This window comes from Balearica regulorum, chromosome 10 (assembly GCF_011004875.1).
Source record: "Balearica regulorum gibbericeps isolate bBalReg1 chromosome 10, bBalReg1.pri, whole genome shotgun sequence".
In the NCBI taxonomy this organism is placed as follows: domain Eukaryota; kingdom Metazoa; phylum Chordata; class Aves; order Gruiformes; family Gruidae; genus Balearica; species Balearica regulorum.
In genome coordinates, this window is record NC_046193.1 from 5,582,000 (window position 1) to 5,599,766 (window position 17,767).

At 38.0% G+C, this 17,767-nt stretch overlaps 2 long non-coding RNA genes across 3 annotated transcripts in view; both read right to left on the minus strand.

The window, feature by feature from the left end:
- The window catches only part of LOC142603204 (uncharacterized), a 35,150-nt gene extending 20,133 nt beyond the window's left edge, over positions 1-15,017 (minus strand). The window contains exons 1-3 of one of the 2 annotated variants that reach the window (XR_012837094.1): positions 14,966-15,017; positions 13,475-13,554; positions 833-985 (exon numbers count right to left, since the gene is read on the minus strand). This is a non-coding gene — a long non-coding RNA (uncharacterized LOC142603204). Of the gene's footprint in view, positions 1-832; positions 986-13,474; positions 13,555-14,965 lie in introns of those variants that run through there. The other variant, XR_012837093.1, reaches the window with a different exon arrangement.
- Positions 15,018-15,686: 669 nt separating this feature from the next.
- LOC142603205 (uncharacterized) lies at positions 15,687-17,509 on the minus strand. Its single transcript, XR_012837095.1, has 3 exons — positions 17,303-17,509; positions 16,526-16,643; positions 15,687-15,732 (listed from the first exon to the last, which is right to left on the minus strand). It is a non-coding gene; the product is annotated as an uncharacterized LOC142603205 (long non-coding RNA).
- Between the last annotated feature and the right edge of the window lie 258 nt (positions 17,510-17,767).

Below are 17,767 nucleotides of genomic sequence, written 5' to 3' on the forward strand. Positions count from 1 at the left end.
GAAAATGGTTTTGAATACAAACCAGTCTGTTCATTAAGGCAATTTAAATATAGATAAAAATCTTATAGCTGGCACTATCATCTGTTAAGTACAGCCACCTGCCTGTACTGAAATCTTCCTGTACGCCATACTTACCATCATTCCCAACAATTTGCCCAGCTTCTGTTTCTTATACAAAAATAAAAATAAACCAAAAATACAATCAGCATCAGCCCCCAGCACTCCTGGCACCAAATCCAAGTGCCATGCTTTCTCATATTCTTAGAAGTGGCCCACTTTGAATCAGGCAGCCAGAGGGTTTATGTGGCTGCACACATTCTCAAGAGACACGATGAAACACAGATCATGCTGCAGCCATATTCACACCAAAGTCTTGTTACGTTACCTTACAATGATGGATTGGAAAGTTAAAAACAGGATTATTCAACTAAAATGAGAATTTGCAATGACAGACTCATAACACGCACTTTCCTCTTAAGGAAAAATCTGGGACTTAGATCAGCACAAGAACAGAAGGAGAAGAGGCAGTCTTCTAGCACAGATAAAACAAAATGGTGCCAGCAGCATGTCCTCAGACACAAACATGACTGAAGTAGATGACGACAGCTTGGTAGCCAGAACTGTGAAAGATATTACACACAATCTTACCCTAGTAATAGGAGGGGGGAAAAAAGTTTCAGGGTTTCTAGTTCTCTCTAACAGAAAACTCTTATATGCAAAATTTAAGTAGAAACATGAAAACTATAATCAAGAAAATTCTATGCAGTTTAGAGCATCACACAAATACAGCAGGTATGTGAAGATAAATCTCTGCCACTGTTAAAAGAGCTACAGTAGCTTAAAGATTCATCAGAACATGGCAAAAGGGCTACAGAGGAAAATATCTGCTTTTGTGCATTCCTTTCAGTATTGAACTGCCTTTTCAGATTCTGCGTTGTCCTAGCTTCCAACTTCACAGCAAATGGTAGAATGAGCAGGTTCAAAACTGCAAAGCCACATCACCCAATCAGCTATAAAGCTATCATGATCCGGATTCATAATCAGAGAGGCAGACAGAGCTATTCGGGCTGCTGAAATAAGTGAGATTCCAAACAATTGCAAGAAATGCTGATATTTCTGTGTATCAAAACCCAGACACCTGGGCCTCTGCCCTAGAAAAGATCTTAAAGAGTATGGCGCACAGATACAGCTCCAGTTCTGCAGCTGTTTTCAAATTTTTTTAACAGAGTAGAACATAAGATCTTTATGACACCAGTCAGAGGCTTACTCTGAAACTGCTTAAAGCACTGGCACAGATAGACATTTTCTAAACATATACTACTGGAGAGAAATGCTTGCATATCGCCATATGGATTTGTAGGATATATATATATTTTGCTGTTAGCTTGTAAACTACAATAAATTAGAGCATGCTTAATCACCTTCAGTTACAGCTTCTGTATTGAAAGGAAGTTTTAGGTTTGTCTTTAGCTGAAGAGAGGAATTAACTTTGCCTGTAAAATCCTGCCTAAAGCTTGTAAATGAAATCTGAGAATAATGTTTAGGGAATCTTTTTGTTTGGTTTAGATGAATTCAATATTCAGTAATTAATTATTTACAGATTATATACTTTCCCCTAGTAGACAAGAATCTTCATATATAGCTACCCTTAAGGTTTCATCACTTTTTGATACAGTCAAAACGGTTACACTAAGTCTAAGCTTTGTTCTTGGCATATAAGAATGAAAATGCTCTTGTTCCTAAAGAAAAAAGAGAAAGCAAAAATTTCAGGGAGAGGGAGGGACTGGGTCCTACATACCTTTCAAAAGAATTACGTTTCTAGAGAAGAATTACCCACTATAACTAGCAAGCTCTTTCACTGCCAAACCTCTTTTATGTCCTAGCCTCAAGGAATAGTTTTTTATTCAAAACAAACAAATCCAAAACTTCTCTTGGCGAAGCAAACAGCCAGAAACCCGAGAGGCTCTCCTTTTGCACCTTTCTAACCAGAAGAAGGGAGAGGAAATGGAAGGAGAAACACAAAGCAGTATCCCTGCCTCTAAAAGCCTGCTGAATCATGTGATAGGCAGCCAGCTCTTCATTTTTATGTTTTGTCCTGTCACATTTGAATTCAGCAAGAACATCATATGGTACTAAGATCAATATTGCTGGTATATTTTCATCTCTCCCAAAGCAACATATTTTCCACAGTTTTATTTCAAATTTGACTGAATTATAGTTATTCCTGTAAGTTATCATCTTTCTAATAGCAGCGGACCTGGCAATGGTGCTGCAGGAGCTGTGGGATATTATATACTATTTTACTTTGTTAGCTGAGAAAATCCATTTAGACTTTTATGCTGAGTAGTGCAATACTAACGCACGGATTCATTTAAGCAGTACAAGGAAAAACCTTCAGTTTTCACTTTCACAGACATTAAACAGATTCTATTTCCTTCTAGGACTCACTGAGGATTCTGCTAGAAATGTGCAAAAGCAGAACTAATACCATTCACTAAAGCTGTCCTGACACTTGACATCAGGAGAGTCCGTTTTCACTTAGTTATAATTTTGCCAAACTTTATTTAACCTGAACATTTTGATGCTGAATGTCACCTACAGGGTAATTTTTCTTCCCTTATAGACAGACGGTTTAGCTGGTTGTAACAACAAAGTTAGAGTAGGGAAAATACTTTATTTTGCTAACATAAAAATTAAATTCTGGCAACTTTTGAAAAGCAACCAACACAATTTTCAGCAAACTTTCAGTGCTGGACAATGACCACGCTGCTACTCAAATTCACATTCTAAGTCCCTCCACTTTCTAACTTCATCTTATCTGGGAAGCTTTCAGAAGGCAAACCCCACAGGCTTCTCTCTGCTTGAAAGAAAACAATGACCGCTTTGGCATACATTTAGAGAGTAGTCTCAAGAGAACTGGAGAAAAAAGACCAAGAAAACAGGCCTTCACTGGGGTCCAAAGGAATATGCTAAAATACCCTCCTGTTAGTTTTAGAATAATATAGAGGTTCCAGAGCAAATGTAAAGGAATGGTCTTGTAGTCAAAATGGCTCTAAACTGGAGTTGCAATAGGTTTTGACGCATAAAAAACTTTGCATAAACCAGAACTCAATAGACTGGTCACTCAAGTTATTCCAGTAATCTTTATGCATTAAAAAATACCTCTTTATTGCATTTTTCTGCAGGAATATTTTCTTTTCCTTTTTTTTTTTTTTTTTTTATAGAATAAATGATTTCTCATTGAAAGAAGTCTTCTCTGTTTTCTCCATATCTTAAGCAAAATCAAACAAAATAATCCTGCAGGTATTCTTAATTTTTTCTTTCTATTATTATTGTACTTCCTTCACACGAAATTCAAATCTAATCAAGTTCAAGCCAGGAAAGAGAGCAGAAAGCAAGACTTCCTCTGGAGTCTTCTCAAAGCAAGAGAAGTCCCAACCACCCATCGTGAGACAGTGCTGGAAGGTGCCAGTTTGAGCCAGGTGGAAGTTGGAACGTCCCTGGGACATCACAAGATGTATGAGAAAGTTTGGTCTGCCCAGTTATGGACTGTGGTTTGGAGAAAGCCCCAGCTGAGAACAACCACGGCACCGAGGCAGAGCTGGGGTAAATTGGGGTGAGTGGGGGGGAGCTGAAAGGAAATCTCTGTAGGAAGACAGAACTTTCAGGTAAAGCAGTCTGCTTCTTAATACATCAACACAGGCTGTTTTCCCAGGCTAGCAAGATTCTCAGACATGCTTACTACTAAAAAGGACGTTAGGTATTTATATTTTAAACTCCTGGAGTCAGAATTTAATGAGAGATCAATTCTGCAGCTAGAAGCCAGTATTTCAATTAATACTCAAAAGGATCTTTGATGTCATATCGCACCCACATAATGGCCGTTACACACGGCAGAAGGGTTAGATACACCTCTGTGAAACAAAGGGGGAAATTTCGCTGTTGTTGCCTCTTGCCTGGTACTGGATACACATTATTCTGAAAATAGCATCCAGCTAACTGGCAGGACTTGCCAGCACAGCTGAATTAGTCAGAAAAGCTGCAGGGAGGTGGGAATTCTCCAAGTCTCTTTGCTTGCTCCAGGGCTTGTTCAACTGTGGCACAATTACAAATACACAACTGTAGAATCTGCTGTACTGCTGGTTCTGAAAACAAGAATTCAGAGTCTATTTTCTTTATGAATTTCACTCAGCGCTCCAATTAATGCTGACAGGAACCACACACATACTGAGCGAAGCACAGACTCGTTTTTCTCCTAAGTAAAAGAATTTCATTCAGATGGCCCATGCTTAAAGGTAGAATAAGTTCTTCAAGCATGCGAGTTTCAGACTTAGTACAGCTGTCTAATTCCTTGAACTCGCTGCTCTTCACTGTTTAGTGATAGTAATCAATTTATTTTTGCATTATAGATAATTAATCTATAGATTTGATAGACAAAATGTAAATCTCTATCAGAATAGTGACAGAAAGGATGGATAATGACAGCTGAGAAGCCTACGATCTTGCCTGAGGTCCTGTCAGTTCTCACAAAGGTGACACTGTCAGGCCAATCAGTAATTCACAGCAAGAAACCCAAGATCAGGAATCAAGCAATGGAAAAAGGGATTCAGCAGATGAGAACCACAAGGTTTGATTTAAGCTGGCCCTCTGAAACCTTTAATCACATATGCATAGTCTCTTTTTACATAAATTATTTTGCATATTCTTTACATAATTTTTGCATAAAATATAAAAAGAGTTTGTGCATTAAGATATGCCAGCTCCCAGATTTTTTATTTAGCAAGGGGTCTTGGGGAACTGCTTAAGAGAGAGAAATGGAGAGCACATGTAAATAACTCCAGTGACAACAACATGTGCGTGGAAAGAACATGCTGATTAGATTATTAGACAATTCTAAGAAATTATGGTTACTGATCATGGGTATTCTCACTACCTCTGTTGAAAGTCTGGTATGGTAACCTTACCAGCAGAAACCACTCACATATACTGTTCTTCACATTTCTAGAATTAAATCTTTTCTGATTCACCCTTAGGAGTTTGCTCTCTGAGAAGCAGACCAGATTGACAATCTATTACACCTGGGCTCTAGAAGATCTTGAATTCACAAGCATAGTTCCTGAAGCAAATGACACCTATAAAATGCAAAGGTTGTATGAAGGCAAAATGCATCTAGAATGATCCAACAATTTTGGAGGCTATATATATATTCCTTTCTTCTCTTCATAGGCCATCCAGAAGAAAAAGGTGAAATACTTGAGTTACTGCTATGGCCAGGCAGTCTAATTGGACATGAGATCACACAATGCTTTACTGTACCTAACTAAGCCTCCACTGCCTGATTCCAGATAACAAAAGCACTGTTACAACAATTAAACCCCCAAGCTGCCATGAGGCAATTCAAGTCAGCCTTTACCATTGGGCCTAACAGTTTCTCTTTGAGAGGGTTTAACACCAGAACAAATACATATGTTGAGGAACTCATACTTTATGCCCATCAGTAACTAAATCATTAAACTTCATTGGCTGGAGCAGAGGACGGGGTACCTGACTAAAAATAATCTGGCTTCTTACGTTCCCTCCAGATAAGAGTGTCTTATTAAATGAGACTGGAAAATTCAAATACCAGCTTTATACTTCGCCTTCATTTCCGATGTATTAATTTATAGATACACTCACTTGAATGATTTCATTGTTCCAGTCTTAGTTGAATCAGTTTAGTTACCGCATTTTTCATCTTTGAGTAACTTAATTTATTTGTCCGCTGTTTTCAATAAAAACTATTAAAAGCATGGAAAACATTACATTTCCTATTTTATGATGGGCTATGAACATGTTGGCATAGGCAACCTCAGATAAGAAATCTCTAAGGCACTCAGTTTTGCTTGCAATTTAAAATTTATTTACATCTAAGGAAAGTTATGACCTGAATGCTACGCAAACAGTCTGTGCCTTTGTAAAACAGACAATATAAACCCATATGAGAAATAATGGGATGATGAAAATGGAGAAGAGACCACAGTATAAAAAACTCTAAGTTGATTTTTTAAAAATGGCTAAGAACCTGACAGTAGGTTGTTCTGAATGGGAAAATGCTGTGTGTGAAGATGATCACTACTGGTGTTCCTCAGCTTTGCATTCGGGACCATTTTTATTTAGTATTTTAATTAATAGTGTTGGTACAAAAAGTAGAGCACTCGCGGGAGTTCCTGACGACATAAGGGAGACAGAGTCAGCATATGCAGAGGCCAGGTTTTACATAGGAGTTTTATTTGTGGATGATCTTATTCAAGAGAATAATCAGTATAGACGAAAATTTAATAATACGGAGCTACTAGTAATAAAGAGATTACTATAAGCCTTAGCCTTACCTGTAGCAAGTGACAGAGAAAAAAATCCTTCTCTTTATTAGTAAATCTAAAGCTGATCCCAAGTCACCTGTGTAACATGGTCATGAACATGGCAGTGCAATGCTAGGACTTAGAGAGAAAGGTCAAGAGGAGGTAGAGAAGTGTCAATACCATTGGGTAAGTTACCTCCTTTAGAACTCTGGTAAAGAGTTTTTGTAAGTAATAATTTCCTGCACCAATACCAGTCTGAGAGACTACTACAAAAAAATAAGGAATTGAAAGCCTATCTTTTATAAGGAGAACAGACAGCCTGGCTTGTCTAAACAAAAAGCTAAGAGGAGAATTATTTGCTTTAAGTACTTTAGGAGAACAAATAAACAAGCAAGGAGGAAAGGAGAAAACAACGATCCAGGCTAAATAACACCTGCATCACAAATCAATGGACAGAAACTGGTTGTAGGAAAGTGAAAGCTGGAATAAGATTCTGTTACAGTCTTCCACAAGGAGTTTCAGGGACAACTTACGTTTCTGAGACTAATCCATTTGCCAAAAGGATTTATGCTGATATGATTGCTTATGATAGAAATGGCTTGGACTCTTGACCCAGGAGGCGTCTCTTCTCTTTATTTCCTTGGAGATTTAACAGAGAGTGGATTTCCTCGGGGCTAGCACAGTATCAGTGCATGTTATCAGGCAGAAGATAATGTGCTACTTCAAATCTGATGACACGTGGCTGGAATTTTAATTATACATTGCAATTTTAGAAGGCTCTTAAACTCCTTCCAAAAGCCAGGCTGCAGTTTTTAAAATGGATTTGAGAAAGGTTTGTCAGAAGTGAAATATTTCAAAATAACTGACTACTCAGAATTCTTTAATTTCTATCATAAGATCACTTTAATACCAGTTAGTTGGTAAGTCCAGTGAAGGTTTTCTGGCATTTTGGTGCTCCCTTAAGCATTAGTTAGCAAAGTTAAATTCTATCTCATTAACTTCACTTATAGTTTTATCCAAACACACTATTGGTCATGGTGTCCTCCTAACAGAAGACACTGCGCTCATAAACATCAATTCACCTTATAGGTGTTTGCATTTGAAGTAGGAATACATATTTCACTTGGCAAACCCTCTGGGGTTCTTCAGATAAAAGCTATATAAAATACGATCTGTCATATGATTAGTATATCTTGATATGGGGTGCAAAATGTGAGTTACGTGCCACTTGCATTGTCCCCGGTGTATCAAGTCATCTTTCTGCATTTCACCATCAAGGGACTTACAAGGTTACAACTCCTCCATAGTTTGATTTCAAGTTGACTTTTCATGGTAACTGTAAGAAAAATAACTGACATGCATCTTCTGAAATAAAGAAATTTATGAAAGAAAATTACTCTTGTTAAAGTCTAGTTGTCATAGACGTCTGCACTCTCAGAAACTGCACAGAGTAAACAAACCACTTTTCTGTACAACCCTCAGCAGGATACATTAATGAACAAAAAACCTCCAAAGCTACTTTCTGTAGCTTAGGAACTTCACTTGTATTCTATATTCACATTCATTCAGATAATAAAACAATTTCCAAGGGAGACAGAAGAGTCAGATGATTAGCAATGTCATTACAAAGATAAAAACACATTTTTGAGCTTGAAAAAAACCCCATAATCTCAGATGGAGGCTTTGGAAAGAAAAAACCAAACATGTGGTTTCCTACTATGCATAGTTTACTTGTCCTAAGTTCAGAGCCTTCTCAACATTAAAACAATAAAATTGCCTTTGTTTTTACTGAAACAGAGCAACAAACACACACACACAAAAACCCCAAACACAAACTCCATTCAAATCTCAAGTTATGGAAACATAACAAACAGGCATTTTTAGTCTGTTTTCCCATCAAAACAATGAACCATGAAAACAGATTTTGCTTGAAACAGTACTCCTATCTCTTGTCTTTTCCTTTTGTTCCACCCACAACCCGCTGGTGATTTGAGAAGTCATCCAGATTCTATAAATTCACAAAATACGCAGGCAGAGGAGAAAACACTGATGCACATGCCTTCTTAGCAAAAGCAGAGTGAGTCCTGATAAACAGATAAACACCACACGGAAAAGAAAAATTGTTTTGAACCTGCACCATATTAGATAGATAGTGTGGTCACTCAAGTGAGATATGAATGCAGGAAGAGAACATTTTTAATACTAGTGCTTACAGAACTACTTCTCTGATGTCTCAGTGTAAATTAGTTTTCCAGGAAAATATTTTACACAAATATATCCTCAGGCATTTGCAAAACCCCATGCCCTGTTGCATATCCAATGCAGTCACAATTTAATTCCTGCAGAATTAATTTAGTGATTTTACTCAACCAACAGGAAAGATGCTAATAAAAGTACCCAGCAGACTGGACCCAGGTGAGGAGAGCTCCATGGGGGATGTGGAGGGTCATCACACCTGCCTCCCACTTTGAATGTCACAACTCGCTGCTGGGATACACCTTTCTGCACAATTCATGCAAATAAAGTCAGGCACTTACAAGCAGGTTTCACAACAGATAATACGTAGAGCGATGCAATACTTAAGCCAACCGCCAGTAAAGACTAAAGAGTTTTTCTTAAATCAAATCCATCCCTGCTCAAACACACCCACTTACAAACATGCATTCCAAACCTGAGACATCTGGATTAAGGATTTATCTGCACTGCGCAGTGGCCCACAATGCTAACAACTGAGCTCATGCTGGAACTGGAAACAGTTAGTTTTATAAGTCAAAGGTTGCACAAATGCTAATTAGCTTTGATAGTGAAAAAATGGTTATGTATTTTATCCAATAAAGGTGGCATCAAATATCAACAGCCCCGGGAACTGAAATGGAAACCTTGCATGAATGACCTCCCTATTACTCCATAAAACTTATTCCCCCTCTTATTCATTCTCTCCAGCCCTCTAGATCTTGATTCTGTTTTCCTAGCCACTGACAAATTTCTAATGTCATAGCAAAAGCACTTCCCTGGCAAATGAGTGACAAAGGTTTGAAGTCCATGGAAGCCCACAAGAGAAAAAGAACCTAGATCATCACCACTGCTCTCCCTTTCTGCTTTGATACTTCTTCATGCTGATCTTAATGGTGTCTGCGTGTGCATCCCACTAAGGTCAGATATCTCAGAGGCCACAAAAACACCTGGGTGTATTAATCCCAAAGGGAGACAAATAGGTACCAGGGCACTAGGCAATTATTTCATATTTCATGGAGTTCTCTCAGGAAGTGAGAGATCAACATATAATTACAATACCCTTCCCCTACTCCTATTCGTCTTTTGTAAGCAGTGGTTTCTCAGGAACGCTGGTAAGTGACTGGTTTTTATACACATTTACATTCTGAACATGCCATGCAGGAAACCAGGGAATCAGTAAAAACTATATTCTAGAAGTTCTACAGCTTTCTTTTTCCATCTTCCAGAAATGAAATGGTAGTTTATAGAGGAAGCACTCTCTCGTGTTCATATTAACTTTCAGAAGTTATACTATATAATATTCCTGGATTAGAGCTCAAAGAATACTCAATGTCATCTTCTAAACAATGGTGGAATTTGGGCAGATTTCTTTATGCAGATAACACATGGGAGATTCAGGTTTGCTTTAAAAAAGAAATAGAGGTACCAATTTACACACGCAGAGTAAAAAGCCACACAAACATATGCCACAAGAAGTGCCCAAAGAACCCAACTTAACAATGAAATGGTAGCTCTGGAGGAAGGAACAAAAGGTTTCTTTCTTTCTACCAGCCCCCAAGAAGCCATTGAAACTAATTCTGCCCTCGTGTGTGTGCAGCCTCACCTTCCTCAGTGCAGCAAAATCGAGTCCCAGGTTCAAGTTAAATGAGCTCAGAGAGAGGAAAGGGAAAAGCTGTTATTTCTAGTGGTCAGGACCCTAGTGCCCTTTGAGTATATCTCAGCTACTTAATTGATGGAGCTCCATTTCTCCCTAAGCATGTGCATACTTTCAACACACTCTCTTACATGTTCTTTACAAAAATATTTTACAATGGAAACAACTCTGAGTTGAATTTAGGCCTACAATAGCCAGGTAATTTTTCTTTTAGTAAAGCCCTTAAAAGCAGTTTTTAGACTCCCTGGAAATCTCCAGATCACAAACTGATAACTGCTCTGAGTCAGAAAATGTGGTCTCTTCTCTATCTCTGGAAGACGCAGGCTAGAGACCTGGGGACTGAAATTCACACCAAATTATTTTCTTCCTCCTCATAGAGCCCTTCCATCTACCCATTAATTTTACCAGTGAATAGTTGCTTTGTTGCTGGACTAACTTCCACAGAACACTTAAACTGGCCATTATATGAATCCTTCGCAGTGTGGTCTGAACAGGTTAAGTGCAAATACTATCTATACGTTTACTATCAAATAAGGGATTTTCTTACTTAAAACATTCTGTAAAAAACAGAATAAATGCAAGCAAGATGGGTTCTTGTTCCACTCAGCCATTTTTCTGATGTCTGTTCATATGCAGCTCTTCCAGTGGTGTTCACCAGAGGACATCCTATGTCAGGCTGGTCTTTAAAAAAACTGGATTTGGTTCTAGCGCTCTTTCAAGATAGGGGACCCCAGACTTCCAATCCCCACATTTCTTGTCTCAATTGCATTTCCTTTTTAAAATCATCCCACTCTCCTCTCTCACTCAAATAAGAGTTGAGACCTATCAGTTCTAGCTGTAGAGTTTGCTCTACATTCATACACCATTTTTCATATATTTTGCTTTACTGTAGGAGAGACAGAATATGTGGTACTTAATAGGGGGTTTTTTCTTGCCATATGGACGTCAGTTAATAACACAGAATTTGGACCATAAAATATATTAAAAAGCTTTCCCTCTCCTCTCTGATTTACAGGAATGGAACTGTCTGCCTGTATGTAGAAGAAACACAGATAAAGTTTGACCATACTTGATTTTTTTTTTCTCTTTTACTTTTTTTTCTTCTTTTACTTAACTGGAAGATAGCTTATACTATTTTCCAGGAACTACTTGGGAAAAACTACATTTCATCAGGAATCTCTATTTTAGATTTGTGAAATTACAAGGAAATCAACATGAACAAAGGAATTCTGAATTCCCAAGTCCTTATTTTCCCTAGCATAAGTAAAAAAACCCCAAAACCAAACTCTTAAGGTTTCAAGAGAAAATTACACCAGATGGGACCTCTTTAACCATGATCTTAATTTCTTACGGGAAAGAAAGGATAAGCAGATACTAACATCATCAGCTGATATCAACAGGTAGTAGAATCCTTAACTTTAAAATAAAGTGTTACCTACTGAAGTCAAAAATAATATCCAAAACCTGACTGTAAAAACTCCATATAGTGCACAGTGGGCAGGATAAGGGCTGTCTCTGGACACATGACTGAACTCTAACTTAAAGTGCAGTCTAATGGGGTTTTTAGTCCTTAGGATCCTGTTTTTAGAGCCCTTCACAGCAGGGACAGGAAAACTGGCAGTTCTGCAGGATCCCAGTTCATCATAACCACGCAACAGTGGCTGCAGGAAACATCCCCGTCTAAGGGTAATGTCCTCATTAAGCAAAGCTTCTCGAAAGGCTCATCAGCTAGTTAAGAACTGCAGCTGTGTCCATCTCTAGCATATTTTTCCAATAGTTTTCACTGAATATTGTCACTGCCACAAAGCTACCTCTTTCTGTGCTGAATCAGCGCTTCCAGAACAGACTTGTGTTTGGTGTCTAAAGCCATCTGGCAAAGGTCCTGGTCAGAGGTGCTGCTTTTTGAATGAATGCAAAAGGAATTTATGCAGGGAGGAAAGAAAAAAAAGAATACAGGTCAGGAAAATAAAGATGAGAATGCAGGAAAGCAAGCTGAAAGTGCCACCTGAATCACAAAATGGAAGGTTAGGAACAGTTTTCTAATCCTGGTCTGCACACTTCCCCCGAGGCAAATCACTTAATTCTTCCAATTTCATTTTCCTCACTGGCGTACAACTTGCCTAATAGGAACTCTATACAACTTACTGTTCCTTAAAGTACTTTGAAGCTACAAAATGCTTATTAATAAAGATGAGACTGAGATATAACGAAGGACAGAAAAGAGCAAGAGGGGAGAAACTTAGAAGAATAATCAGAATAATGTGGAAGAGATTTTTGAAATGATTTGAGCTATGGTGCAGGAATAAGAGAAAAGCCAAATAAAAGAGATTCAGAAAATTCCTTCCAGCCAAAACTGTCTACAAGAAATGACCACAAAGAGGTTTGTAGGCAACATACTTGTGACCTTTTGGTCTTTATTACTCATGATAAAGGGTTGCTTTCCTAATCCTAATTCATTTTCAAGAACAGCAGATTAACATAAAGGGATCACTATCAAGCTGAGTCTTCCAGACAATAATCTGCTAGCTCTAAATAATCACTGAAAGAGGAGCATAAAAGGAACCATAATCATTTCCTTTTAATGCTGTTGATGGGGAATATGCAGAAAGCTAACACAGAAAGGTGCTAGAATGCTGTATTTTCATAACAATTGGGTTTTTTTATCCTAAAATAAAACCAGTTAAATAAAAAAGTAATCTTATTTATTTCACCCTACAATGTTATCCACATATAGAATTATTCAAGATAAGGGGAAAATTATTGGTTGTCTATCTAGCAAGTTAAATCAGATTAAAATACTGTATGAATTTTAAGCAGAACTGTTCCTACACACACTTATTTCAGGAGAATTTAATTCACTTAGAGAGAATTAAGCTAAAAGAACAAGAGTTACTGTATTCTCAGCAACAGGGTCCCCGAATTAACCTGTGCTGTGTTTTACGACTGCTTTTCAAATTTGCTTAGGTCTTAGAAGTCACCTTCTTTTGCCAAGCCCTGAACACACAATGCTCACCTGCTGTGGCTGCTTATACAACTTAACTCAGTTCCTGCCAAACCCAAATAGGTACAGCACATATTCAAGTCCCCAAATTCAAATACATGTACATATGTATGCAGACATACATACACACAGTTTCCTGTATTCTACTGGGAAAGATACAACACAATCTATAATCCACACTCCTAAATTCTTGGAAATATAAATTTAAATCATCAAACAAAAAGGAAAACTTAGCAAGTATTTTACCTTACATCAGAGGAAGTTAAGAAGTAAGAGATGTTAAGAGGAACGGTATTGCCCATGTTACACAGAGAAACACCTGAAATCTGTGAAAAACAACACAAAAATATACTGGCCATTATCCAAATCTATGCACCTGTTGACAACAGACATCATATCTCTCAGTCCAACATAAAGATCTCCCACATCACATTTGCCCAAATCTCATTAGCTGCTCCTCATGACTGCCTGGCTTTTTAAATTTTGTTTTATTTTTAAAGGAATAGCGTTAGTTTTAGGGAATTTAGACAACTTGGGATGTGATCTTTCTGTTGCTCAGTGCAAGTTTTCTTTCCTGCGAGTAGGAATACAGTCTACCAGACTGTGAAGCAACTCTCCATTTGATTCACTGGTTAAACAAGCTTGAGAAAGAGGAACTGGTAATATCTTCCATTTCTAGGTGATGCTGTAAGATCACTGCTCAGTGTTTTAACTGTGCAGATAAATCATCTCTCTCTGACACAGAGGGAAAGGAGTGAACCAAGCAGTGAGGAGCCTTCCAACTTCACATGTGTACAAGAAAAACTCAGCAAATCTTGTTTGCTCCTTCAGATTTATTAGATGTTATTTACAAGATATGTGTGCTACCACTGTCTGCCCCATGATGTTTTATACTCGGCTGATCATCCCTGCATTGCCTGTAACACAGAACTCCAGTCCATTAGCAGGCCAGGGAAGAAAACCCATTCTAATCAGATAAAACAACAGAGGCATGACAGACTCATGTATTTTCAAGTGTGGCATAAGAACTAACTTTAAAATATTCCTTCCATCAGTAATTTTACCTCCAAATCAAATGGAATCTAAAGCCAAAATAAAATGAAACACACAATAAATAAAATTACCAAAAAATAATTTTGAGCTTGAATACAACTGTACTCTAAAAGTCAATGCATTATGTATGAATTGACAGCAAGTGTCTGACATACAACATAGGAGTTTGTCTTTGCCAATGACAACAAATTGCTATCACAATCACCGCCACTGACAGCATGCCTGGTGCTTCCTCTCAATGCTTTCTGTGAGTATGGTCATCCCCCCCATCTCCCTCCACCTCCTACAAGCATGTTTCCAATCCATTAGCTGGGGAATACATATATACACTCTCTTCCTGGTAATGACAGTCTGCTGCTACACATGCAACACACGACAACAGGATTTGCTGCGTTAGAAGTGGTGCGTGCCTCCCTGCCAGAAACTGTTCTGCACAACGTTCCATTGATGATCCCTGAAACGTCTGCTGTGTTGTCATGCTCCCAAGGTCACTGTTCATAACGCAGCACTAGCTTTTTTTTTTCTCCCCTGATGCACACCATGGAAATGCATTACATAAGTATTACTCCCTGAACGAAAGTCACTGTAGTACTTTATCCAAACAACCAGCTAGCCAGTCAGTTAAGGATTAATTCAAATCCCCCCCCCCCCTTTTTTTTTCCTTCTAACATCTGAAGATGGTACCTTGTCCTACTTTTGCAATCTCTTTCTTTTAAGAGTGATTTATGGTAGCAATTTTCTTCCATCTGCATATCCATGAAACTTTGGGACCCTGCAGCAGAGCATAAGCTTATTCTAAAAATAAGAAGGCTTCACAAAAAGAAAAATTAAACCATATAAAAACTTAAACCATGTAAGAACACCCATGGTGAGCTATGAGTACATTACACAAAGCACAACAGGGACCCTATGGGACACAGCAGCCCTAAAGTATTCTAGGCACATTTTTATCCGTAGCAAGCAGATAAAAGATGACTCTTAGTTTTTAAATCTCCAAAGGATGAAAAGAAATTCATCTTGGATTAGGGTAAATACCATGCATGAAAAGAGACAGACAACAGATTTCTCTATGGGAGTAATTTTTCTCGTGGATTTACTCTGATTTTTCTGTGGGTTCCTGTTAAATTAATGATTCATGACTGCTTTAAACATTTGCACTATTAACTTACTGGATCAGTAACAAGGAATTTATAACTTCCTTTTGGGAAGGCAGAGAAAAAAATGACCCATCAGCTTCCACATGGAGGCTTTATGGGGTTTATAATTTGTTTTGGTTTTTTGGGCATGTCCTATGGGTAAAGTATAAATAATTATCCGGACAAATTTTTAAACAACATACCAAATATCTAGGTACTGATAACGAAGTGAACATAAAAGTGCTAATCTAAAAGTTATTAATACCACTTACTTTTTTAATGGAATTGGACTGCAAACGCCATGTACAGGTTTGCCTACGAATAAGGGGAAAAAATTATTTAGAATATAAATGCACTCTCTGTAGTGCAAAATGAAAGTGACCCAAACCTACTACTCCTACAGCTGTCACCCCACTACAAGGCAATTTTAAATGCCATTGTAGAGAACTCATGATACAGGTCCTGCGTCAGTGATGTGACGCCTACAGATGCCAAGGCTGGATGTGAAGTTCAGATACATTTTATACCAGGAATGAGTTTTTAAGTGTATTATGAGAATCTCATATAGGGTTGATGCAGACAGAAGCAAGCTGTTTACAATAGCTCTGTTTTATAGCTAAGCAAAGGACTTCCCACTGAAGCTGTCAAGACCGCTTCTTTCACAAGTACTAAATTCACATGGAATAAATTCATTTTGTATTTATTTTTAATACAGGAAAAATATTCCTGGACTTCCACATTAAAGGGAACTGATGAAACCTTTCAGAGGGATGTGTATCTGTTAGCATGGCATGCATAGGCCAATTATTTAAAAAACTCCAGGAGTAAATACTATTAATAAAGTTCCCTAATCTCAGAAAGTTCATCAGCATAGTTTTAAGTTCATGATTAGACATGGCAGAGGTTAAGTAAGCATTGACCATGAAAGGAATGCAAAGTCTGGAAGAAAGTTTGTTTGTGATGTGTTGTATATGGTTATTAGCTAATGAAGAGTACAAAATTCAACTATTTGCAGAGAAGCTGCAGTACAAAGAGTTCGAGAATAGTGATGACCTTGGAAAAAATGTGTTGGCCAGTCTATTTTAGTGCTAAGAAATGATGATTTTACCTTTTGCCATCTCCGTGCAGAACTCCCACTGAAATTCCAAGGGAAGGCAAACTCCTGCAAATATCACAGTTGTGATTCCACTGCACGTCTTTCCTCTCTTTTTTTTTTGAACCTGGACCTAAACATGCATCTTGGTTAAATCCACAGGGACAGAGGAAAGAGAGAAGACAGTCTGCCTCGCTAAGCTTGCATACAGAGTAATTTCTTCAGCTTTCAGTCCAGACCAGTCTCTGCTAATATCTCCTCTAACTTAATAAAATAAATAAATTCATAAATATAAAAGGTTAAAACAAATACTTCTTAAAAAAAGAAAGAAAAACAGCTGAGACTTGCTGTAACTCTGGTAGTTTGCTTTCTCTGCAGCTAAACCAGAAATGTTCTGTTAACTTTCTTTCCTACATACTTAGAACAGTCTTTGATTTCTCATACAAAAAGCTAGCTTATGATCATTGGAAAACTCTGATGAACTAGTAAGGCAAATACTTTTACAAATAAAAATTCTATGCAAGGAGGGGGACACCTAGAAGACCACCTTAGGCCCTGCCATCATCTTCGTGGCAACAGTAAACCACACTATTAAACTGCAATTACTAGACACTGACATTCACTTAGCTCAAAATATTTTTTTGTAATTTAGTGTCAGCCTAAACTTTATCGTGAAGGCACAACTTCAGTCAAATGAGAGGGAGAAATGACCTGAATCAGTACCCTGGATTCACCAATCTGTACCTCACCATCCCAAGAGGGCCCAATCCATGCATCTCTGTTTCTACTTACTCTAAATGCTCTGGGTACTCAGATGACATTTCAGACACTTATTATTAAAGAACGTTATTCCTTTGGTAACAACTTATTTTTTCAGCTGTGCTGTTGTTACATCATTACAGTTAGCGTTTCCTAGTCAACTTGGTCATAAGGAGGACCAGCTGCAAGAAAAGAAGTGGGCATTCACGTCAGTCTTATCTGTGCCTAACCACAGATAAGCAGCTCAGGTGTCTTGTCATCTGAGATGATCCCATTTGCAAATCTGTAGGATCATGGCCTTTGGATCCCTCAAGTTTCCTTCCTTCCTGTTTCTTTTTATTCATTCCAAATTATTCCTCCAATTTTTTGCTTTTCATCATCTAAGAAAGCCAACCCTTTTGATCTGCTTTGCATACCTTCTGTATGTGCTCATCCCTTCCCAGTCTTCTAGCCTCCAGGGAACAAAAAATGGCATGCTGAGGAAAATACTTCAGTACT